Here is a 24,905-nt window from a genome sequence, read left to right on the forward strand (position 1 = left end):
TTCTGTGGAGCCACTTCTAGGGTGCTGTATGCATGAAAATATTTTAAAGGGGCCTCCTAAGAAACATGTTTCTAAGAGTGGCTATCTCACTAGGTTTGAAGATGTCTTTTTCGTGAGCTACTTCATTCTGATCTGTGTTTTACGTCACAAAAACAGACTTGAGCTACGTGTAAAAGTTGCACGGGGCAACATTCGGATGTTAGATCCGCCCCCGTTGGCAGCCTAACGATGCCTCTGACATCAGCTTTGGGTTACAGAATGCTATGAGATCAGTTCTGTATTGGCCTACTTGACAAGCGGCAGCCAAATTATGCCTCTGACGTTAGTTTTGGGCTGGAGATCAGCTCTGTATGTTACATGCTAAAGTAGAAACTTGCAATCTGTTAGACCTGGCACCTTGGCGTGAGTTTCCCTTCCACTTTTTGCTGTTATGCCTCAAATGTTTTGATGGTGTCTGCTACTCAGGGCACTGCGCCACGGCCAACCCGTGCCGCAGTGCAAGTGCTCCCTACTGTAAAGTGTACATATGATTGATGTCCATGATTGGTTCATTGGATTCACTGTTAGCCCCTAGTAAAGTGCACTAGGAGTGCCAGGGCTTGTGAATGCCAATACTGCTAGTGGGCCTGCAGCGCTGGTTGCGCCACCCACAGAAGCAGCCTTAAAAAGTGTCTAGGGTCTGCCATTGCAGATCCTGCGTGCAGTCTGGTACTGTCACCCTGGCTGGGCAAGTGCACACACTTGCCAGCCCCTGAACCTTCCCTTAACTTCATATTAGTCACCCCTATAGTAGGCCTGAGGGCAGGGTGCATTGTAGTGTAAGGTAGAACATGCCCTGATGTGTGTGGCATGTTCTAATAGTGAATTACTACCAAATTCGTTTTTCACTATTGTAAGGCTACCTGTTCCCTTCTAGGCCAGATGAGCTGCTGGAATTATTACACTCTATAATCCCAGCAGGCTCAGGGAACATGGTAGAAATTCGTGTTTAGTACGCCTGAACTCAGAATAATAAAATACTTCTTTTAGTAAAGTTTATTTTAATATCCTGTGTTTGCAAATGCTACTTTTAGAAAGTTAGCATTTGCTTGCCTAACCATTTCAGCCCGCCTCTGCTTGGATGTGGATCTGACTGTCTGGTGTGTGTGAGTGACAGGGCTGGGAGTTGACAGGTAGTGATTAGCAGGAGGACCCCTTAATGGGTGGTGGGAGTTTCCCCTGAATGATGCATCAGGCTGTGCCCCTGCCACCACAATGCTGGCTCCACCCTCCTGGGGAGCGACTGATGACTCAGCCTGCACCTGGCCCAGGAAGGACCGAAGCTTGTAAACAAAGTGCTCAGGCCACTCCTGCCCTCTCAATGCCGGCTCCGCCCCCCTGGGGAGCGGCTGATGTGCCTGCCCTCACACTGAATGCAGAAGTCATAAGTACCCACAACAAGTACTCAGAGACTGGAGCAGTTATGCAGAGGCCCCCCTGGCTTGCTAGAACAAAAGAAACTGGGTATAAAAGTAGGAGCCCTGCTCCTTGTAAATTAGATCCTGTTTGTGCTACAGAAGAAACTCTGCCCGAAGAGAAGGACCTGGAAGGACAAGGAGGAGTGCTGACTCTGGCCTGTGTCTGGTGCCTTGCTGCCAAAGGAGAGGAAAGAAAAGACTACCAAAGACTTTTGCTTATTTGAACTTTGTGCCAAACTCTGCTGAAAGATCTCCAAGGGCTTGCCTGTGAACTTGCCCCCTGACCAGCGCTCCAGGAACAGTGAGCGCTACCCCCCTGAAGAAAAGCTGCTGCTGGCGTGTGCTGTGTGTCTCTACAGCGCCAAGGAAAGGAGAGTTGAGAGCGCTGTGCCTGCCGCCACGCTCTCTACCAATTTGTGCAGCTGTGCCCTTCCCCAACCACCGTGACTGCGGCCTGTTCGTGTGCCAGCCGCAAAGTAAGGATCAGCCCCGCGCTGGTTCGAGCGCCGTGACTGTCCGCGCTGAGCCGCCCTTGCAACGGAAAGGGAGGACCTGTCCGGTCCAAGCATCGCCGCCTGTGTGACCCCCGAGGTACAGGCTGCTCCGCCAAGACCGGCACTGCCAAGATTGTGCCCCTCGTGACTTGGGCGCTGAGACCCCCTGGCCCCCGCAGCTGGAAGTGACTCGCTGCGGAGCCGTGCCTGAATTGTGCCCCGCGCTCCGTGGAGTGCACCCCCCTCAGCCCCGCCTGCCTGCAGCTTCCCCCCTTCAGTGCGAGTGAGCCGGACTCCGGAGACTCCTGCCCCGCATCTGCACCGTCATCCCGGGTGCCCTGTGACCTGCGCTGAGACTCGCAGGCCGCCGCACCCTCCAGGAAAACAACGCGACGTGGGACAGATCCCCGGACAGCCGTCCGCTCCAAGACTTACCAGCAAGCCAAGGTACTGTGTTCTTTGACCTCGCGGTGTGAGCATCCTACGTCCTGAGCTCGCACCGCGCTCCCTGCTTCCCAGCGCGAGCCGCCCCTGAAACCAAGGCTCGCACTGTGCCAGATCGACGAGGCCCACGCGGGAAGCGTGAGCTTTAGCCGGCCGGGCCCGTTCTCCTCTCTGAAGCGAGCGGAGACAGCGGAACGCGCATTGAGGCGCTACAAGACACTGAACCTTGCTGGAACCTGGGCAGAAGGCCCAAAAGATTGCTTATTGCTAAGAAAGAACTGTGGCAACTTGAACCTAAGTAAACTGGAACCGCTATTGAAAGTTTGACAACTGTATTTACAAGCCTGCTTGAGATTTATATAAAGAACATATATTTTTACAAATACAGTTTGGTGTCATTGTGTGGTGGGTTGGTGGTGATGGTGTAATATTGCAAATGTTTAACCCTACATGCCCCAGAGATTAGCCTAAGACTGCTTAAGCCACACTACCTAGAGGGTAAGCAGAGGTTGTCTTGAAGGTAACCCTCAGCCCTGACGAGGAAGAGAGAGGCCCTGATTGTCGCCAGTGTTGCACTGCGCCACCCAGAGACTCCCCCTTCCTACATTGGACGCAGCGGTGAGGATTCGCGAATTTACATTTGCAGTGTTTTACCTTAGCTACTGACCATTGCATAGTGATTACAGTCCAGTAACTTAGCCACAGACTTTTGATTTTTTGATTTTGCTAAAGAAGAAGATCCCTAGTGTTGCAAACATGCCTGGCACAAACAGCATTGATGGAGGAGAGTCCATAGCCTCTAGTGCGCAGGGGCTAGAATGGGATGCATCAAAGCTGGATGACTACACAAAGAAGCAGTTGAGTTATTTTTGCAGGAAACTCAAGGTTCCACACGCAGGATGCAGAAACAAACCTGAGTTCTACAAGGCCATGAGAGCCTGGATTGAATCTAGGAAGGCACCTGAGGATCAGAATGCACCTGTGGATCCTGTGGGTCTGGAAAAAACCAGACAGCGTTCTTAGCTTTGGCAGAGGCCTGTCGCCAGAGGAGCTGGCAGACAGACAGGCAACCAGGGATCATGAGATCAAGATGGCAGAATTGAATTTGAAGGGCCAAATGGAGCTTGAAAGCAAAAAAATGGCTCTGGAAGAAAGAAAACTCCAGTTTGAGTTTGATATGAAAATGAGGGAGATGAGTCTAAAAAGAGAAAGCCTTGGATCGTCCTCCCTCTGGTGGCAGCACAACGCCGGTGCAGGTAGAGTCAAGAGTGCACATCCCCAAAGATGTAGTTAAAGAGTTCTTTAAGGGGGATGACATAGGACAGTGGTTTAGGGCATATGAGGTAGCCATGCTTTCCCACCGGGTCCCTGAGAAGGATTGGGGAGCGGGGTTATGGGGAAGGTTCCTTAGCGAAGGAAGGGACACCCTGCTAGATTTGCCCACTGAAGACCAGAGATCCTATCCCCATATGAAAGAAGCTTTAATGACCAGGTATGGGCTTACCCCTGAAATGTATAGGCAGAAGTTTAGGGGGTGTCATAAGCGGCCTGGGAATACGTATGTGGAGTTTGTGACTTTTTTTTGCAGAGCACTGGATGGTTGGGTGAAGGGTAACAAAGTGAATGATTTTCAAGGTCTCTTTGATTTAATTGCATGGGAGCACTTGTCTGATCAATGTTTTCCTGAGTTACGCCAGCACCTGATTGATAGCAAGTTGTCCAACCCGAGGAAACTTGCTGAGGAGGCGGACCGCTGGCTCAGCACCAGGGTCCACAAGGGTCCAGTGGGAGACTCCGCCAAGGGTGGGCAGGGTCCCCAGCAGAAGAGTGGGGGGACAAGGGAAAACAGAAAGGGTTCCAAAAAGGCCCCCAAAGTAATCCCCAAGGGGACCAGCAGAAAGGTTCTCAGCCTCCCCCACCCCCTAAGCAGAATGGGGCCCCGACAGGTCGACCTGTTCCCAAGGGGCCCTTCAATTGTTACAAATGTGGTGACCCGGGGCACATAGCCAGTGACCCCAAGTGTCGCCTGTTTGGAAAACCAGCACCCACTGGTGCTCCGCCCCGACAAGTGACCAGTGTTCACTTAGGAGAAGAAGTGATGGTCCCGGGGGGTGGAGATCCTGTTCAGATGACCCTAGTCTCACTAGGAGACAGTGAGATGGTCCCTACAAGCTACCTGCCCTCTAACACTAAAAAATATGGGCAGGTGGTTACCATCAATGGTAAGAAAGCTGAGGCTCTTAGAGACACAGGAGCCAGTGTGACTGCAGTGAGGCATCACCTGGTGTCTCAAGAGCAGGTTGTACCCCATGCCTACTGTAGGGTTGTCAACGCTGACAATTCAGAGAGTCAGTGTCCGATGGCTCAAGTTCCCTTCGAGTGGGGGGGGGTCTCTGGTACTCTGCAGGTCTGTGTGAGGAAAACCATGCCTGTTGACTGTTTGCTAGGGAATGACTTGGAGGACTCCCCTTGGGAAAAGGTGGAGAAGACGACTCACCTGAAGATGGTGGGTCTACCTGACTGGGCGTGCGTGACCACCCGGTCAATGGCAGCCAGTAGGGGTGATCAAGAGATCCTGGGGCCTGACGGAGAGGCCCAGGAACCGGTCTTAGGGAGAAGGCGCAGGGTGCGCGGGAAACCGGCCCCTGAAGTTCCCACGGTCCAGGAGGAAGCAGACCTTGAGGGGGATGCCCTGGAGCCTACTGGGGAACAGATTGCCGAACTGGGGGACCTGCCTGAGCTGACCCATTGGCAGCAAGAAGGAGGCCCCTCCAGGGAGGAATTCTGCAGGGAGCAGAAAGAATGCCCTTCTCTCGTGGGTATGCGGCAGCAGGCTGCAGACCAGGCCAATGGTGTTCAGGCCAAAACACATTATGTGTACTGGGAGAATGACCTCCTGTACTCAGAGCCTAAGGCTGCTGAACCTGGGTCAGCCCGTGTGCTGGTGGTACCCCAGAAGTTCAGAGCCTTCCTACTGGGACTGGCTCATGATGTGCCTTTAGCAGGACATTTGGGGATGGACAAGACCTATGACAGGCTTGTCACCCACTTCTACTGGCCCCAAATGCACAAGAGCTCAGATGCTCATTGTAGGACCTGTCCAACTTGCCAGGCAAGTGGGAAGAGCGGAGGGAAGAACAAGGCTCCCCTCCAACCCTTCCCTGTGGTCAGTACGCCATTCCAACGAGTGGGTATTGATATTGTTGGGCCTCTGGACCCCAAGACAGCCATGGGCAACAGGTTCATCCTGGTCTTGGTGGATCATGCCACCCGGTACCCTGAAGCCATCCCTCTGAGGACAGTGACGGCCCCCGTGGTGGGGCGTGCACTGATGGGAATTTTCTCCAGAGTGGGGTTCCCTCTAGAGGTGGTGAGCGACAGGGGGACCAACTTTATATCCAAGTATATGAAGTCCCTTTGGCAAGAATGTGGTGTAACCTACAAGTTCACCACACCTTACCATCCCCAAGGAAATGGGTTGGTTGAAAGATTTAACCGAACCCTGAAGGGCATGATCATGGGCCTGGAAGGTCCAATGAGGCGTAAGTGGGACGTCCTCTTACCATGCCTGCTCTTTGCATACCGCGAGGTGCCACAGAAGTCTCTAGGGTTCAGCCCCTTTGAGCTGCTGTATGGCCACCCCGTGAGAGGACCACTGAGTTTGGTAAAGGAAGGCTGGGAGCAATCTCCCAGGAAACCTCCCCAGAATGTATATAGCTACATGCTGGCCTTCAGAAACCAAACCAGGCGCTTCAGACAACTTGCTGAGGCAAATCTGGAAGCAAGCCAGGAGGAGATGAAGCGGTGGTACGACCAGAATGCCACTCTGGTAGAGCTTCAGCCTGGACAGGAGGTGTATGTCTTGGCCCCAGTGGAACCCTGTGCACTTCAGGATAAGTGGACAGGCCCATTTGAGGTTGTGGAGCGCAAGAGCTCAGTGACATACTTGGTGGACATGAAGACGCCCAGGAATCCTTTAAGGGTCTTACATGTCAACCGCCTCAAGCCCCACTTGAAAAGGTCCGAAGTGGGCATGCTGTTGGCCACTGATGATGGAATGGAAGAGGAGTCTGAGCCTCTTCCTGACCTCTTAGTGGCCTGTGAGAAAGATGGGTCAGTGGATGGAGTTAACCTCTCACCCACCCTGACCCCTGAGCAACAGGAAGACTGCCGCCAGTTGCTGGGGCAGTTTCCAGACCTGTTCTCCCTGGTTCCTAGTGTCACAGATTGGTGCGTCCATGATGTGGACACAGGGGACAGCTTACCTGTGAAGCACAAGGCTTACAGGGTAACTGACAGGGTACGGGCCTGCATCAAGGAGGAGGTCTCCAAGATGCTTGCTCTTAGGGTGGTTGAGTCTTCCAGCAGTCCTTGGTCCAGCCCCGTGGTCTTGGTCCCAAAGGCTGCTGCGCCGGGAGCCACACCTGAACTCCGGTTCTGTGTGGACTACAGAGGACTCAATTCAGTCACCAAGACTGACGCGCACCCTATCCCCAGAGCTGATGAGCTCATTGATCGGCTAGGGGCTGCCCGGTACCTCAGCACGTTTGATTTAACGTCTGGGTACTGGCAGATCGCCTTGACCGATGGGGCAAAGGAGAGGTCAGCATTCTCCACACCAGATGGGCATTTCCAGTTCCGGGTTATGCCATTTGGGATGAAGAATGCCCCTGCCACCTTTCAGAGGTTGGTCAACCAGGTGTTGGTCGGGCTGGACGAGTTCAGTGCCGCCTACCTGGATGACATCGCAGTGTTCAGTGGCACCTGGCCAGAACACCTGCGGCACCTCTGGGAAGTGTTGATGGCGCTGCGCAAGGCAGGCCTCACAATCAAGGCAAGCAAGTGCCAGATTGGGCAGGGTTCGGTGGTGTACTTGGGACACCAAGTGGGGAGTGGCAAGGTGGCACCCTTGCAACCCAAAATTGAGACCATCCTGGCTTGGGAACCCCCCAAGACCCAGACTGCAGTGAGAGCCTTCCTGGGGCTCACTGGGTATTACAGGAGGTTTGTCAAGGGCTATGGCACTATTGTGACCCCCTTGACAGAACTGACTTCTAAGAAGCAGCCCAGGAATGTGATTTGGACTGACACCTGTCAGAAGGCTTTTGACACCCTGAAGACTGCCATGTGCACGGCGCCCGTGCTCCTGGCTCCTGATTTCTCCAAGGAATTCATAGTGCAAACAGACGCTTCAGAGCATGGTGTAGGGGCTGTTCTCTCACAGATGACTGAGGAGGGCTGGGACTAACCCGTAGCCTTCATCAGTAGGAGGTTACTTCCACGGGAAAGTAGGTGGAGTGCAATAGAGCGAGAAGCATTTGCTGTGGTCTGGGCGCTGAAGAAGCTAAGACCCTACTTGTTTGGGTCTCACTTCCGGGTTCAGACGGACCACAGGCCCCTCAGATGGTTGATGCAAATGAGGGGTGAGAACCCAAAACTGTTGAGGTGGTCCATCTCCCTACAGGGTATGGACTTCACGGTGGAACACCGCCCTGGCACAGATCACGCCAACGCTGATGGTCTGTCCAGATTTTTCCGCCTTAGTGATGAGGAACTCCCTGGGGAAGGGTAGTTCTCCCCACATTTCAGCTGGAGGGGACACGTGTTAGACCTGGCACCTTGGCGTGAGTTTCCCTTCCACTTTTTGCTGTTATGCCTCAAATGTTTTGATGGTGTCTGCTACTCAGGGCACTGCGCCACGGCCAACCCGTGCCGCAGTGCAAGTGCTCCCTACTGTAAAGTGTACATATGATTGATGTCCATGATTGGTTCATTGGATTCACTGTTAGCCCCTAGTAAAGTGCACTAGGAGTGCCAGGGCTTGTGAATGCCAATACTGCTAGTGGGCCTGCAGCGCTGGTTGCGCCACCCACAGAAGCAGCCTTAAAAAGTGTCTAGGGTCTGCCATTGCAGATCCTGCGTGCAGTCTGGTACTGTCACCCTGGCTGGGCAAGTGCACACACTTGCCAGCCCCTGAACCTTCCCTTAACTTCATATTAGTCACCCCTATAGTAGGCCTGAGGGCAGGGTGCATTGTAGTGTAAGGTAGAACATGCCCTGATGTGTGTGGCATGTTCTAATAGTGAATTACTACCAAATTCGTTTTTCACTATTGTAAGGCTACCTGTTCCCTTCTAGGCCAGATGAGCTGCTGGAATTATTACACTCTATAATCCCAGCAGGCTCAGGGAACATGGTAGAAATTCGTGTTTAGTACGCCTGAACTCAGAATAATAAAATACTTCTTTTAGTAAAGTTTATTTTAATATCCTGTGTTTGCAAATGCTACTTTTAGAAAGTTAGCATTTGCTTGCCTAACCATTTCAGCCCGCCTCTGCTTGGATGTGGATCTGACTGTCTGGTGTGTGTGAGTGACAGGGCTGGGAGTTGACAGGTAGTGATTAGCAGGAGGACCCCTTAATGGGTGGTGGGAGTTTCCCCTGAATGATGCATCAGGCTGTGCCCCTGCCACCACAATGCTGGCTCCACCCTCCTGGGGAGCGACTGATGACTCAGCCTGCACCTGGCCCAGGAAGGACCGAAGCTTGTAAACAAAGTGCTCAGGCCACTCCTGCCCTCTCAATGCCGGCTCCGCCCCCCTGGGGAGCGGCTGATGTGCCTGCCCTCACACTGAATGCAGAAGTCATAAGTACCCACAACAAGTACTCAGAGACTGGAGCAGTTATGCAGAGGCCCCCCTGGCTTGCTAGAACAAAAGAAACTGGGTATAAAAGTAGGAGCCCTGCTCCTTGTAAATTAGATCCTGTTTGTGCTACAGAAGAAACTCTGCCCGAAGAGAAGGACCTGGAAGGACAAGGAGGAGTGCTGACTCTGGCCTGTGTCTGGTGCCTTGCTGCCAAAGGAGAGGAAAGAAAAGACTACCAAAGACTTTTGCTTATTTGAACTTTGTGCCAAACTCTGCTGAAAGATCTCCAAGGGCTTGCCTGTGAACTTGCCCCCTGACCAGCGCTCCAGGAACAGTGAGCGCTACCCCCCTGAAGAAAAGCTGCTGCTGGCGTGTGCTGTGTGTCTCTACAGCGCCAAGGAAAGGAGAGTTGAGAGCGCTGTGCCTGCCGCCACGCTCTCTACCAATTTGTGCAGCTGTGCCCTTCCCCAACCACCGTGACTGCGGCCTGTTCGTGTGCCAGCCGCAAAGTAAGGATCAGCCCCGCGCTGGTTCGAGCGCCGTGACTGTCCGCGCTGAGCCGCCCTTGCAACGGAAAGGGAGGACCTGTCCGGTCCAAGCATCGCCGCCTGTGTGACCCCCGAGGTACAGGCTGCTCCGCCAAGACCGGCACTGCCAAGATTGTGCCCCTCGTGACTTGGGCGCTGAGACCCCCTGGCCCCCGCAGCTGGAAGTGACTCGCTGCGGAGCCGTGCCTGAATTGTGCCCCGCGCTCCGTGGAGTGCACCCCCCTCAGCCCCGCCTGCCTGCAGCTTCCCCCCTTCAGTGCGAGTGAGCCGGACTCCGGAGACTCCTGCCCCGCATCTGCACCGTCATCCCGGGTGCCCTGTGACCTGCGCTGAGACTCGCAGGCCGCCGCACCCTCCAGGAAAACAACGCGACGTGGGACAGATCCCCGGACAGCCGTCCGCTCCAAGACTTACCAGCAAGCCAAGGTACTGTGTTCTTTGACCTCGCGGTGTGAGCATCCTACGTCCTGAGCTCGCACCGCGCTCCCTGCTTCCCAGCGCGAGCCGCCCCTGAAACCAAGGCTCGCACTGTGCCAGATCGACGAGGCCCACGCGGGAAGCGTGAGCTTTAGCCGGCCGGGCCCGTTCTCCTCTCTGAAGCGAGCGGAGACAGCGGAACGCGCATTGAGGCGCTACAAGACACTGAACCTTGCTGGAACCTGGGCAGAAGGCCCAAAAGATTGCTTATTGCTAAGAAAGAACTGTGGCAACTTGAACCTAAGTAAACTGGAACCGCTATTGAAAGTTTGACAACTGTATTTACAAGCCTGCTTGAGATTTATATAAAGAACATATATTTTTACAAATACAGTTTGGTGTCATTGTGTGGTGGGTTGGTGGTGATGGTGTAATATTGCAAATGTTTAACCCTACATGCCCCAGAGATTAGCCTAAGACTGCTTAAGCCACACTACCTAGAGGGTAAGCAGAGGTTGTCTTGAAGGTAACCCTCAGCCCTGACGAGGAAGAGAGAGGCCCTGATTGTCGCCAGTGTTGCACTGCGCCACCCAGAGACTCCCCCTTCCTACACAATCTTTACACATTATTTTTTCACCACTTTAATTAGCGCAAACCTTGTCCAGGTACAAAAGAGTGCTTCACAACTAATGCAAACTACATTAGAGGTTTATTGTATAGCATCTCTCCCACCCAAAGAGAGCTCATTTAACCAGGCATAGGGGCTGATCCCACGAGCATTGAGACTTTTACACAGGTCTGCTTTGTGTCATCCAGCAGGTCAGGTTCCAATTTAACTGAGACAGCTTGTGGACCACTTTGTCTGGGAACCTCAGGAAGAAAATACTTTGTTTTAAGCAACAATGCACTGTGCAGTCTAACTCCAGCAAAGAGGGTCAACGTGATGTGGGGGCCAGGCACAAGCAGAAATTACTGTGTGCAATGTCAACCACAGTCACCTCTTCAAACCTGGGCCCAGCTTATGGTCTGGCTGCCAGCGCCTCATTTAGCAGGGCTATTCAGTGTTGGGCGCTAAAGCTGCATGGACAAAAGAGCGGTAACTCCTAAGGGCACTAATGCCTGGTATTTAATGCCAGTGCTGCAATGCGGGAATAGGCATTAAAATATGCTAGCCTAACCCGCAATGTGTGGCACTTGGCTGGGCTGTCCAGCTTATATCCCATTCATTAGCTTAATATCCCTGGGGATCACCCCTGACAAACAACTGAATCTTTGAATACCTGTCATCATAAACAGTATAAGAAAGAGCTCGCAATTCTGATTCTGGCATCCAAAAATCATTAAATCTTAAATTTAAGGCGCATACCTTTAGATATCTTGACTGGACTATGGCAATGCGCTCATCAGAATTCACACATCTCACCTGGCAGTCATACACTCTGCTGCACGACTTATCCCAGGAACAAGACTGTACAATCATTCTACACATTTATCATGTAATTCGACTAGTGCCTATCACCACTAGAAACATCATATTTGCATGCATTACTCACAGCGTGGCACCCCGAAATACTTGGCCCAAAAAACTCACCCCTCTTCTTGTGGATGCAGGTCATAAAGAAACAAACTCCCTTCTGTCACAACCACTAAGGCTTAATAAACAAAGCACAATGTCTCCTCGGGAAGCAGGCCCAAAAAAGGGAAGTTTATCCCCAGAGGAATTTGAACAAACTGCTCGTACAACACTTTCAAGGAACAAAAAAACTCCGGATCCAGAAACACCCTGTGAACAAAGCACTGCATCCCAATATGTACATTTTATTAAAACATTATACTGTGAGGGCACACTGCAATTTGACCTAGAGTGTCGCTAATGTTCATCCTCTGTTACGCGTCAGACCCATTCTGGTATGCTGGCTTTCACCCTCACGTTTTCTTCACAGTAATCTGCTACTTTTATAGTATGTAACTTGTAAATAGTACTGTAAAGTGCTCTGACACTCGGCTCGGGTCTAGTTTGCGCTATACATTACAAAACAAAGCAAACAAAAAAGGTCTGCCATGCTATATTTCAAAACCGAAATTAAAAATCAGAAGCTCACATCTCCATGGAAAGTGGTAACTGTACAGCTGAAAATAATGTTAAAGGGTGGCTAAAGAATGCTCTGTTTAAAGAACAATTATCTTGTAAGGTAATTGGCGAGTAAGAGGCAAAGTCACACCAGGGTTTAAATACCGCACTTGAAAATGAACAGGGGACAGGAGGGGGCCCACTGAGTCTTTACCTGCTGTGCTAGGGAGTCACTTCGCCCCCGGCTACCCCCTCGCAGGGCCCTTATAGTACTCGGCAATGACTGACTGTGTACCCTAGAAAATCCGCATGGGGCAATTATTAATTAATCACGTCAGGTCGGTGCGATGATGCGATCTAACCGAAGTCTGAGGCTCGGGTGACTCCGCTGCATGCCTGTACTTTAAATGTATGATTTACATTACCTGCTCTCACAAGGGTTTGTTTACTGCGGCGCGAGGCACTTTTGCCGCCTCTGAATTCAGTCCTGAATGAAACGTCACACCCACGCAATTAGAAGGAGAGCTGTGACGCACATAATTTTAAAGTAAAGTCACGCCCAGCCCAGCCCAGCCCCTCCCTAGCTGAAGACCACTAAGCCGCGTGCCCTGCGCACGATGCAGACTGGAAAATAACCTATTTTAAACTACATCCCATGGGCCCTGCTGTCTGTCAATGACTGCGTGGGCGGGGCCCCTGGAGTTGGGGGGCCGCCGGCAACGCGTGGGCTGCGGGGGCCTGTGTTACGCCCCTGTCCACTAGTGTTGCAATTTGACATCTGTCTCAATTCCCACTTGGTTCCGTTGTTAAATACCACACTTTTAGTACTGGCTGTGAGGTGACAAACACTACAGTTGTTACACGGGTAGTGGCCCATGGGCAAAGGTTGCTGTCTGGTAGTTGTGTAGTTGAACTTTGGACGGGTATGGACCAAATGATCTCGTAAGTTCCTCGCACGGCGGTGGCTGAACATTGGGATAGGTATGTTCAACTCACCACTGTTAACGATAGGCCAATGTTTCTTGACTATTTTCCTTACCTGATCCGATACTTTTGTGAATGTCGTGATACAAATGGGTTGTGTGTTCTCAGTTGGATTTTTTACTTTTGGTTCCAGGAGAGCATCCCTGTGGTTGTTCGCTGCCCGTTTTTTTGCATTCTTTACTAACTTGTTGGGATAGTTTCTTGCTTGTAGTTTTTTGCTCAGATCATCTGCTTGTGATAGGTAGTCCTCTTTACTGGTACAGTTTCTCCTTAACCTTAGGAACTGTCCGAAGGAAAGGTTCTGTTTCAAATGTCTCGGATGGAAACTGTCATAGGTCAGTAGGCAGTTACGTGCAGTGGCCTTGAAGTGTCTCGTCGTCTTTAGACATCCGTCCTCTGCCATGATGTTGAGGTCTAAGAACACTAGATGAGATCTACTCAAGGTGTTGGTGAATTTGAGGAACCTGTCCTGCTGGTTAAGCCACTTGAAGAAAGCATGTGCCTCATTTTCGTTGCCATTCCATATTACCAGGACATCATCAATGTAACGTTTCCATAATGTAATGTGTTGTCTGTGAGGATTGCTCTCGTGCAGTATTTTTGTCTTCTCTAGATGGTGCACATATAGTCCTGCTATGCTCGGCGCAAAAGAGCTGCCCATACTGGTCCCGTGTTGCTGGCGGTAGAGGGTCTCCTCAAACCGGAAGAAGTTCTCGGTAAGTACCAAGCGACAACATTCCAGTACTACATGTCTCGGTGTTTTGTAATTCCATTGGGAATCAAAAAGGACTTCTTCAAGAATTTCAAGGGTTTCTTTGTGGGGGAGGCTGGCATATAAACTCTCCACATCAAGACTTATAAGAATGCTTGATGTGGGGTCGAAGGTCTGTTCATTCAGTAAGCAAAGGACATCTTTCGTGTCTCGTAAGTAGGTGTCAGTTTTTTGTACCAATGGTATTAGGAAGGCATCGGCGTATTTGGAAAGTGGCTCGAGGATTGATCCTATGCCAGAGACTATGGGTCTTCCCGGTGGTTTTTCCAGGCGTTTATGAATTTTAGGAATTGTGTAAAAATAGGGAGTGACTGGTTTGTTGTTTACTAGGAACTCCGTTTCTTTTTTACTTATCCAATCATTTGCCAGAGATTCTTCGATGAGGTAGGCAATAGATATCCTCAGTCGTTCAGTAGGGTCATCTTTTATGATGGTGTAGTTCCTGGTATCTGCTAGAAGGCGTAGGCACTCTTCTCTGTAATCAGCAGTATTCTGTAACACAATGACTCCTCCCTTGTCAGCAGGTTTTATTGTCAAGGAACTTAGATTAGATAGTTCCTGTATGGCTTGGAATTCCTGGTTGCTGGTATTTTGGAACACTTTCACTGTTCGTGGATCTAATTCTTTCACTTCCTTCATGATAGCCTTTTCAAAAGTCAAAATCTCAACTGGTAGGTTGCCAGGAGGTGGAACAAAGGTCGACTTCTTCCTAAGTCCTGTATCTGATTCAATCGGGTCATTACTTTGCTTCTCTTTGAAAAAGACCTGGAGTTTCAGTTTTCTTAAAAACTCCTTGAGTTCGCAGCACAATCTAAATTTGTCAGTGTTAGCGGTAGGTACAAAACCCAAGCCTTTATTGAGAATTTGAGTTTGGGTTGGTGTCAGTACAGTGTTGGATAGATTAACTACTAGGTCTGGTGCTCGCTCGTGGATGGCTCCGGAGGTCCCTTGCTGCGAGTGTGTGGTCCCTCGGTCACTAGAGGTTACGCCCAATGGAGTTGCTGTCCAGATTTGTTTTTCACCCGTTGTTGGGTTTTGCCCCTGCCTAAAAAAGGGCGACCTGGGTTATTTTGATTTCCTTGGTTATTCCCCCAGTTTGGGAAAGGCTGTTGAGGATACATCGGTGGGCCGTAATAGAAAGGTCCTGGTGGAGGCGGGCCAAACGGTGGGCCAAATTGCTGTGGACCTTGATATGGTGGCCACGGGGGGGGTGTTGGTACCCCCTATATCTACCCGAATTTCCTCTTCCCCTTCTTGGTCTCCTGTTTATGGAGTGGTTGTAGTTGGACGAAGATCCTGAACTATTGGAACCCGTGTTGGATCCGTCACTGTCCGTATTATATCCCGGATTTCTGTTGCTTACTTTGTAGTCCACTTTGATATAAGGATACACTTTCTCATTTGAAAAGGCTTTTTGGTCTTTTGACAATTTCTCATACTTAGTGTCTTTCAAGGAGATTTCGAACTCCGTCATGCTTTTGTTTAATTCATCTAGTCTCTTTTTTAGCTCACTTGGAGTTTGGTAAGATTTTAAGCGTATCTCTAAAGAATGGATTTCCTCCAGAAGTGTCTCTGAAAGGCGGGCTGCTGTTTTCACTATGAGCACTAACCAGTCCCTGGTACAGTGCCATGAAATGAGAGACCAATCCTTTTTAAATTGTTGGTCTTGTTGGAAGATAAATGGTTCATTTCTGACAATGATACCTCTCGGAGCTGCACTGATCTTAAGATTTTCTGCCATCATGACACCATGAATCAGTGTTTTGATTTGATTTCTTTTAAGTTCAGTTAGTTCATCCCAAATCTGGGTCGCATCACTGTTTTCCCTGTGTGTGGTAGAATGGAGGCAGAAGATGGCTGATAGCCAGAAACCGGTCCTAGGATGCTTGATTCCGGTCCAGGAAAGACACGGCTTGGCAGTTCGGGCTGGACTGTTCCCATGAGGCATAGGGTCAAGGCTGATTTGCATATGGCCATGTCTGAACTGGGGTGGTGTGGAGTGCAAAAAAACTATGGATTTAGGCCCAGATCTCTGTACTGGGGTGAATGTATGACATTGTTCTGCATTCTGTCCATCAACTGTTGTTTTGCCTTTCCCAACAGTGTCAGGGGCAGGGATTCCCAATGCACCGGGTCTCTCTTGAGATGCTCCGGGGGGGGTGCCAGGTTTTAGGAGAAGAAATCTGCAGTGTCAGTCGTGATGTGTATACCTAGGTATTTAGAGGAATCCTGCGAGATTACAAGTGGGCAACGGTCTGGGAGCTGTGGTGCAGGGCCCTGTAGTACATATAGGACCGACTTTGACCAATTTATAGTGTACCCCGATATCCTTCAGAAGCTGTCACATGTCTTAAGGAGCACTGATATGGAGTTTTCGGGATCTGTGAGGTACACCAGAATATCATCAGCATACAGGGAAAGACGGTCCTCCCACCCTTCCTCCCATCGGATGCCTTTTAATAATGGAGCTCCTCTAATTCACGTCGCAAGGGGTTCTAATACTAATGCGAAAATGAGTGGCAACAGGGGCATCCCTGGCGCGTCCCTCTCGCCAGGGGTATAGCATCCCATAGGTACCCATTAGCTGTCACATATGCCAGGGGCCCTGTGTAAGGAGACGGATCCACGTGCAAAACCTAGGGCCAAACCCCAAATGTGGAAGGACCGCAAAGAGGTAATTCCATTCCACCATTGCAAAAGACATCCTCGCATCCAGGAATATGATAACTGCCAGCTCTGACAGGGATGGTGCCTTAGCCAGTGCTCCCTGCAAGTGCCTGAGGGTTAGTGCGGTGTTTCTATTTGGCATGAAGCCGGATTGATCAGGGTGGATTAAGTGTGGGAGGTGCACCATCAATCTGTTCGCTAGTAGTTTGGCCAGAATTTTAGCCTCCGCATTTTACAGAGATATTGGGCGGTAGGAGGTGCATTCGGACGGGGGCTTATCGGACTTCGGGATAGCCACTAATGTGGCCAGCCGTTGGTCCAGCGGCAGCTCGCCTTTCTCGAGACTGTCAGTGTACATCTTCAGTAAGTGTGGACTAATCATTTCCACCATTTGTTTGTACAATTCTATCGGGATCCCGTTGGGTCCCATGCCCGCCTAAGGTGATGCAGCTTTTTCCCGAGCTACTGAGCAAACAGCTGGAAAAACTGTTTAGGCATATCATTTTATAAGGAGTTTTCCCTGAAGCATGGAAATCTACATCAGTAATGCCACTCCTAAAAAAAAAAAAAACTAGACCCGGAGGACCCTGGCAATTTTAGACCCATAGCAAGGATTCCCTTTGCGGCAAAGGTGTGGAAAAACTTTTGAACAAACAACTTGCCCAGTACCTCTCAGATGGAAACATCCTAGACCACTCTCAGTTCGGGTTTCGAGAGGGACATGGGACCGAAACGGCACTGCTAACGGAAGTGGAAGAGCTCAGGGGCGTGCTTAACCCCGGAGGGAAGGCCGCCTTGGTCTTTTAAGACCTCTCGGCGGCCTTCGACACGGTCAACCACGAGACACTCCTGAATCGTCTGGCCGGAGTAGGAGTTCAGGGCTCAGCACGCACACTGCTAGCCTCATACCTGAGCAATATATCCTTCACAGTAGAGCTGGGAGAAGCAAGATCCAAAGTTTTCAAATCACCATGTGGGGTGCCACAAGGGTCCTCCCTAAGTCCCACGCTTTTCAATCTTTACGTGGCACCTCTAACGGCGATCATAAGGGAAAGTGGGTTTGTGGCTGTCTCCTATGCCGACGACCCACTAATAGTTGTGTCCTTAGCCAGCGATGTTGACCAAACCGCAAAAAATGTCAAGTCCTGTATGTCACAAATCAAGCAGTGGATGCCGAGTAACTGCTTAAAACTGAATGGAGATAAAAGGGAAGTAATGCTGCTTGGATCTGACGCCAATGTATGGACACCAGAATGGTGGCCAGATAGCCTGGGCAATTGCCTTTCTCCAGTTCAGAAGGTAAGGAACCTAGGTGTTACTTTGGATAGTAAGCTTTCCTTCGATGCTCAGGCCAGCAAACTAACATCGGCGGTATGGTATATTCTGAAAATGATAAGGAAGCTCCTACCCTATATCCTGCTGGACACCAGGAAAACGGTTGTAACAGCACTGGCATTATCAAGGCTAGATTATGGAAACGCGCTGTATACTGGGGCCCAGGTCCAAATCATGGCTGAACTCCAACGTTTACAGAACGCAGCAGCCAGATTGGTGTTGGACGTCCCCAAGCACGATCCAATAGCCCACAGACTGGAGCACCTCCACTGGCTCCCGATTCCCAAAAGAGTGGTGTTTAAATGACTTTGCCTGGCCTATAAGGCCCTTCATGGCTCTGGCCCTTTGTTCCTTAGAACACGGCTTAAACCCTATGAACCATCCAGAACCCTCAGATCTAGCCAGTCTCAACTGCTCCAGGTCCCAAGGTTTAGACAGGCTATGTGGGGAGGAAATAGTTTCATACTGCACAAGGCCAGGACTTGGAACCTACTCCCAGTCACTATTAAAAATAGCACCTCTCTGCTCACCTTCCGGAAGGAAGTAAAAACCTGGCTGTTCAAAGCAAGATAGACCTGAGCAAACTGGACCATGTGTCTCCTGAAACAGATCCAGCGCCAACATGCCCACGGGCAATCGCGCGCGTTACAAAAATAAAAATCATATCAAATCAAATCAGTGACTTGCCTGACTGCAGCGAATGGATTGCTACTTGCAACTCGTCCTCTGTAAGATCTGCCTCCAGTTCCAGAGAAGCCTCCTGCAAGAGCCTGGGAATTTCTATATGTGTTATGGCTGCCGTGGCCTCAGCCTCTGATATGTCCGATGTCGACATGTAAACCTCTTGGAAATGCCCTGCTAGTGTACTTACTATGGTCCGAGGGTCCATCGTTAGCCGCCCCTCCGCTGTCCGTATCTGCACTATGCCCCTAGTACTCCTCTCACGACTGTCTACCCACGCCAGCAGTTTCCCTGCCTTGTCCCCTACATCATATATCCTATGCCTGGTTGCCGTTAGCTTAAACACTGTTTCGTTTCGTTTCGCAATTAATAATCCCTGTATCGTTGCTGTTTGAGGTGTAGAGCGTGCGCTGTGTCAGGTGTAGGGTCTGCCGAGTGATCTGTTTCAGCCGAGTGAAAGTCTAGCTCCAAGTCCATTAGCTCTTTCTGTTTTTCTTGCTTATGCCCTGTGATGGATACTATTGCTTGCCCCCTAATGACAGTTTTGTAGGCTTCCCAAACCACTGACGGGGAATTAACAGACGCAGCGTTTTCCACAAAAAAGTATTTTGTGGCTTTGTGGAGTTCTTTTCAAATTTTTGGGACTTTTAGGTACCCGGGGTATATAGGGTAAATCCTCCGCCGGGACTTATGGTGGTAGGAGAAGGTCTATACAATCGGTGCGTGGTCGGATATGCCCCTGGGTTTGATCACAATATCTACAACATTCTGCAGGGTGGTGCCTAATGTTAGGAAATAGTCTATTCTAGACAGACTGTTGTGCGCATTAGAGTGGAACATGTATTGGTGTGCTGCGGGATGGGCATGTCTCCAGACGTCGATAAATCCCAGTGCCTCCGCAAAGCTCTGCAACCAAGAGACCCCAGGTGTCTGTGTCTTGACTGGATATCTATCTAAGTTAGCCTCCATTGTGGCATTGAAGCCCCCCCAATAATAAGGTCCCCTTCCGGTAGTGTGAGTAGAAAGTCGCTAAGTGCTGGGAGCGCCACCGCATGGTGCGCCGGGGGGATGTATACAGATATCACGTTGATAAGCCTTTCTTCCCATTGTCCCTGTAGTGCTGCAAATCTACCCTGATCATCTTTCCTGGTTTGGAGTATTATGAAGGAAGAATTTTTCCGCACCAGGATGCCTGTTCCCCTGGAGCCCGTCGAGAATTCGGAGTGCACCACCATCTTATACCCCCATCTGTCTAGTGCCTTACTTGCCGTTCCCGTGAGATGTGTTTTCCGCAAGAGCGCCAACGTGGGAGCCTGACGTTTCAAGGCCTGTAATACCAGTCCCCTCTTAATTTTGTCCCCTAGCCCATGGACATTCCAAGTTAAGAGCGTGAGGGGGGTCACCTGAGCTTCAGGGGTTGCGCCCAGGTCATGGTCAGCTGAGGTATGTGTTGCCATGGAGTCGGTGCTTGCGGAGCATAATCTGTTTCCTGACCATGTTATGCGGAGAGCTGCCAGCCAGAAGGCTGTGTGCTTTGTCATTCGTGCCGTTACAAAATAGAACAAAAACAATCGGAACCCAAACTTCCCCACCCCATATCCCGCCCTCACACCCTGCCTCCCTGCCTGACGGACTCGAAACCGCCCGCCACCCCAACTCAGTGCTTCATCCCAGCCCCGAACAGTGTACTTGCTTGGCGGGGTAAGAAGTCCAAGGGGGAGCGCAGCCCTTCCCTTCCTTCCAGATCCTGCGTCAGCCCAGTGTCCAAAGTCGGCGTGTCTGTGGCTCTTTCCTACATGGGCGCCTAGTGCCCGGTTGTTATTTTACTGGTAGTTCTAGCCATGGCCCAGATCGTCTGCTTCTGACCATTGCGAGAAGTCGGGTCTGATTGTCGCGGATCTTGGCTGCTGGTATCAGTATTCTCGTCCTTTCGGCGCTGACTTCTGTTTCCGCTGCGCGGCCTGTCCACTCGTCGCAACCCTTCAAGCCAGTTGTGCGCCTCTTCCGGCGTTTCAAAAAACCACGTTTTGCCCTCCGCCACCACCCTATGTTTTGCAGGGAATAACATTGAGTATAGTAGTTCCTGAGCCCGTAGTGCTTTTTGACCTCCAGGAAACTTCGTCTGCGCCATGAGACCGCTGCCGTGTAGTACGGAAAAAAGGAGACCGTTGAGTTTTGGATTCGAATCGGTGGGGAGACTCTCGCAGTTTAATAGTCTCTATCCCGGAAGTTGAACAGGCGGGCAAGCACCGGTCTAGGGGGTGCCCCCGGTTTGGATTTGCCGCCCGGGACTCTATGGGCCCTTTCTACAGAAAAAAAAATTGAAATGCCTTTGGGCTGCAGCCGGGTCTTGATCAGGTCTTCAACATAGAGATCCATTGCAGGAGCGCCTTCATTCTCTGGAATTCCAAGAGTGCGAACATTGTTTCTGCGGGAGCACCCTTCTTGGTCGTCAAGCCTTTCCGTCAGCAACTTATTGTTATTTTCAAGTCGGGACACCGCCTTCTGCAGTGCAACTGTGTCCGTCACTAAAGTTTTGGTGACTTGTTCGACTTCTGTGACTCTGGCCGTCATTTGAAGTCGGCCCTTAGTAGGGAAACATCCGTGGAGATCGACTCCACTGTAGCCTGGACACTCGTAAGGGCCGCCATGATATCTTCCAGTGTCACTTTCTTGGACCCATCGCCATCTGCAGCCTTCCCTGAGGAGTTGCGTCCCTCAGGAAGTGGCGGAAAGTCTTTGCCATAGGCATATTTGTCCAGTTTGGTTTGCGTGTTCTGAGTCCGCGGGCCCCTGCCTGCCATGGAGTCGCTTGATGTTGCCAAGGTAGGCCTCTATTCGGTGTTGCCGTCTCGCTCGGGCTCTTGGTCCCTGTGGTCCGCAGATTATTAGGGGCCCCTTACTCGATATGGCAAGTTCTGCTAGGGCTTATCTAGGTGCGCAATGTCTGCAGGTGGGCCAGTGACTGACTGCCTGTTAGTATGTCCGGTGCAACTCACAGCCACCGGAGTTAACTATGTGTCCATTGACCAAGAGTGCGCTCCGCCCCAGCTACGTGTTGCCGTGCCGCTCAGGCTCCCAGGGTCTCTTAAGGTGCCGGAGTTTGCTTTATGGATGGGCAGTTAGAGGGGGGGCGGTGCCTCGCGTAATATAGTCCCGGGCTCTGCCCCAGTCACCAGGCCTCACCTCGCCTCCGCCTCTCCATTCGTTGCTGCCCCTGTATTGCCGGCAGACACCAGCTCCTCAGTGCACTCGTGGGTCCCACCTTCTCCCATTGGTACCTGGGGTGGTTCTGGCACCTCCTTCACTGTGCGATCCGCCGTCTGTTCATCATGCACCGGGATCACCCAGTAATTTATGCCCCGGTTGCTGCCGCAGGATGTAGGCCGCTGTGGCTCGTCGTCTGGTGATGCTGGAACCCGGTGTCGAATGTCAACCGGAGTTGCGCCTACCGCTGCTGCTCAGTCCTCGGCCCCAGCGCAGGCCCCTGGGATATACCTGTTCATCGGATAATTGGCCAGATTGACGTGGAAGTCTACGGCTTCCCCGGAGCTCCTTCACTCAGCAGCCATCTTACTCCGCCGCTAGCCACGCCCCCAAGAGGTAACATATTTAAAGTGTTATGTTGGATACTGTACAAATCTTGCAATGTACTTGTAAACATAGCTGTGGCATAGGGAGACTATCTGTGTGGCCTTGCCATTGCCAATATACGCTCCTCTATTTCTAACCTCAGGACATCATGTAGACTATACAGTGTTTCACATATGTAAGACCAAAAGTATTGTCATTGCCATGACCCCCTCATGCGCCCTAAGGGCAGTGGGCTTAACTTGCAGGGATTATGTTGTATTACCCATGTGGTGCTTCATGGACTGCAACTATGCCATGACTGAGTTTTCATAATCCCTCAAATTCCTTGACACTTGAGTCTGTTATTTTACCCCTGTGCTGATCTATCACGCTTAAGATTCCATCACCATTGTTCCCCATTACCCGTGATACCATTGTGCTTCAGTCACATTAAGCGCCCCCCACAACCCATGACCATATAGGTACCTTGCAACCACTGCCACTAGAGTCTTGGTTTTGTGTTCCTTTGTGCAGGTTTGAGCTGAACAGAAACATTAGTTTCTTGGCTGATTGGATCCAAACATCAGTTTGCACCTGCCCTGCCTGTAAGATGGAAGCCAGTGCAGCAACACATTTATCCTTCTAGAGTCACGGGGAATCTTCCAGGCTGCAACATGATGCATGTGTCACATGTGAACTGCTACATCTGTTGGATTCTCAACTTGGTATGTCTACTAGCCCTAAAACACCAGGACCTTGTTTGTCCTTTGCACCTTGCAAAACAATCTTCACTCGTCCCAAGCACCTGAATAATCTGCCAGACCCATTCTGTTATTTGGTCTTCAGTAGTATAAGTTGGGCTGGTGATTCCCATGTGTGCCCAGCTCCCTCAACTCCGCCTTCTTCTCAGCCTCCTGCAGAGCTACTCCAGCTACTGTAGCATGATGTGGTATATGTGACAATGTAACCAGAAAATAGTTCACATTTGCTGTGTTTTGTAGAAAGCCACACATGTGTTTATGCGTTGTTTACAAGTGACAGTTGTTACATTTTCGCATGACCAACAACCACAACACTTTGCATCATCTGCCAATGTAGAAAAAGCTAGAGGTTTGCGAAGTTTCATGGAGATTCATCGCAGAGAAGCCAACTTAATAATGTTCAAAAACCCAGGAAATTCATAACTCTGGAAATCCTAACTATAGCTACAGTGTGTGTGTGGGTGTGTGTGTGTGTGTGTGTGTGTTTTTTTTAATTAGGATTATAGCAAACAGATTTGGGGCTGTCGAAAGGTGGACCCTTTTAAGCAATGACTCGATCTTGAGGAATTTGTCGGGTCAAGGCTCAGAGTACCATTATATCCTGCAAAATATTCTGCTTCCACTTTCTAATGCTTGGTCCAAAGAAGCTCAACTAATTTGTTTGAACATTCCTTTGGGGAGCGCTGACACAGGGCATCGCCTGGGATGCTCGCGTCAATCAGCGTTCACTGGTGACTTGGGGCTGGTGGACATCTGGCTATACTATATACGGCATTGTAGCTCTTGGTCACCAATGATTGGATGGGCGAGGGTCCGAGAGGACTTAGCCTAGAGGGCAGAGTTGGCCTTGTTGAGCCTGGACAATGGCCTAGGTATCTTATATGATGGTCCCATCCCCACACACACACACACACACACACACACTGGCACCTACAAAGGCGGTACTCCTGTGCTGGCAAGACTAGCTCTTCTTCCCAGAATGAGACAAGAGGTTAACCCAATAAACATCACTGTGGGATGGGCAGTATCACGTCGGATTTTCTTACCCGCTCTGGTCGCGGTGGGGGGGTCTCTGAATTGAGGCTGCCAGCGACATCTGGAGGCTTGAGGCAGGTCAGGAGTCGCCGGATCTTGAGTCACGATCGCTGGGGGGGACCTCTTCATGGTGTTTGTTCACTCAAACAGGGGCCGGGCTCGGCGGGTGCAGAGGGTGCTGGATTCGCGGTTTCTGGCTGGCACCAGAAGCTGCAGTTTAAACATGGCTGGTGTTCACATGAGAAACAGCTTGGAAAGTGAATGCAGGTAGGCCTTCCGGGGTTTTTGAGGTTGCTCCCTGGACACACCGGGGTTTCGCAGGAGCAGATTCGAGGGGAGACAGGCCTCTAGAACTGGGGTCAAGTCAGTGGACGTCATCCTCTTGTTAGCTCTGCACGGCTTCTCATCCTTCTTCTTTTCTTGTGGTTGCTGGATCTGAGGAAGGAAGGTTCAGGGTGCCCCTAAATACTAAATTTAGGGGTGTTACAGGTAGGTAAAGGGCAGGGACCAATGGGTCCCTTCCCTGGGGTGGGTACACCCCCTATTCTGCCATTTTTCCAGTGGGAGGGAGGTAGGAGCCTGTTCCTGGTTGGCTGGGTCCCCCCATCCTCAAGATGGCGGGGACTCGAGGTTGTGCTTCACCTCACCTCCTCCACCTGAGGAAAATTGAATTTTGCCTTGTCATGTGTGCCTACGTGTTCCCCATCCTATGTTATATGTGCATGATCGATATGCATATATCCCCCTATGATCGATTAAAGATGCAATTATAGTTGTGTCCAACTCTAGTATGCCAGTTTCCAGTTCTCATGAAAGCAACGAGTATTAGGCCTATGTTGCCACGTTTTACAGTGTGCACGTTATATTCCCCGCATTGTCCCCGTCTCTAGGCCTCAAAAGGGCCTGAACACCAGATTCAAGCTCCAGTCTCCTGAACCCACTCCGAGGAGCGATGCAGCCCCCACCTGCATCCCTGACCCTTCACTTACTTCCTGCCGCGCAGCGCGGTGCCCGGCCTGG

Source organism: Lissotriton helveticus, chromosome 12, assembly GCF_964261635.1.
Source record: "Lissotriton helveticus chromosome 12, aLisHel1.1, whole genome shotgun sequence".
Lineage (NCBI taxonomy): Eukaryota > Metazoa > Chordata > Amphibia > Caudata > Salamandridae > Lissotriton > Lissotriton helveticus.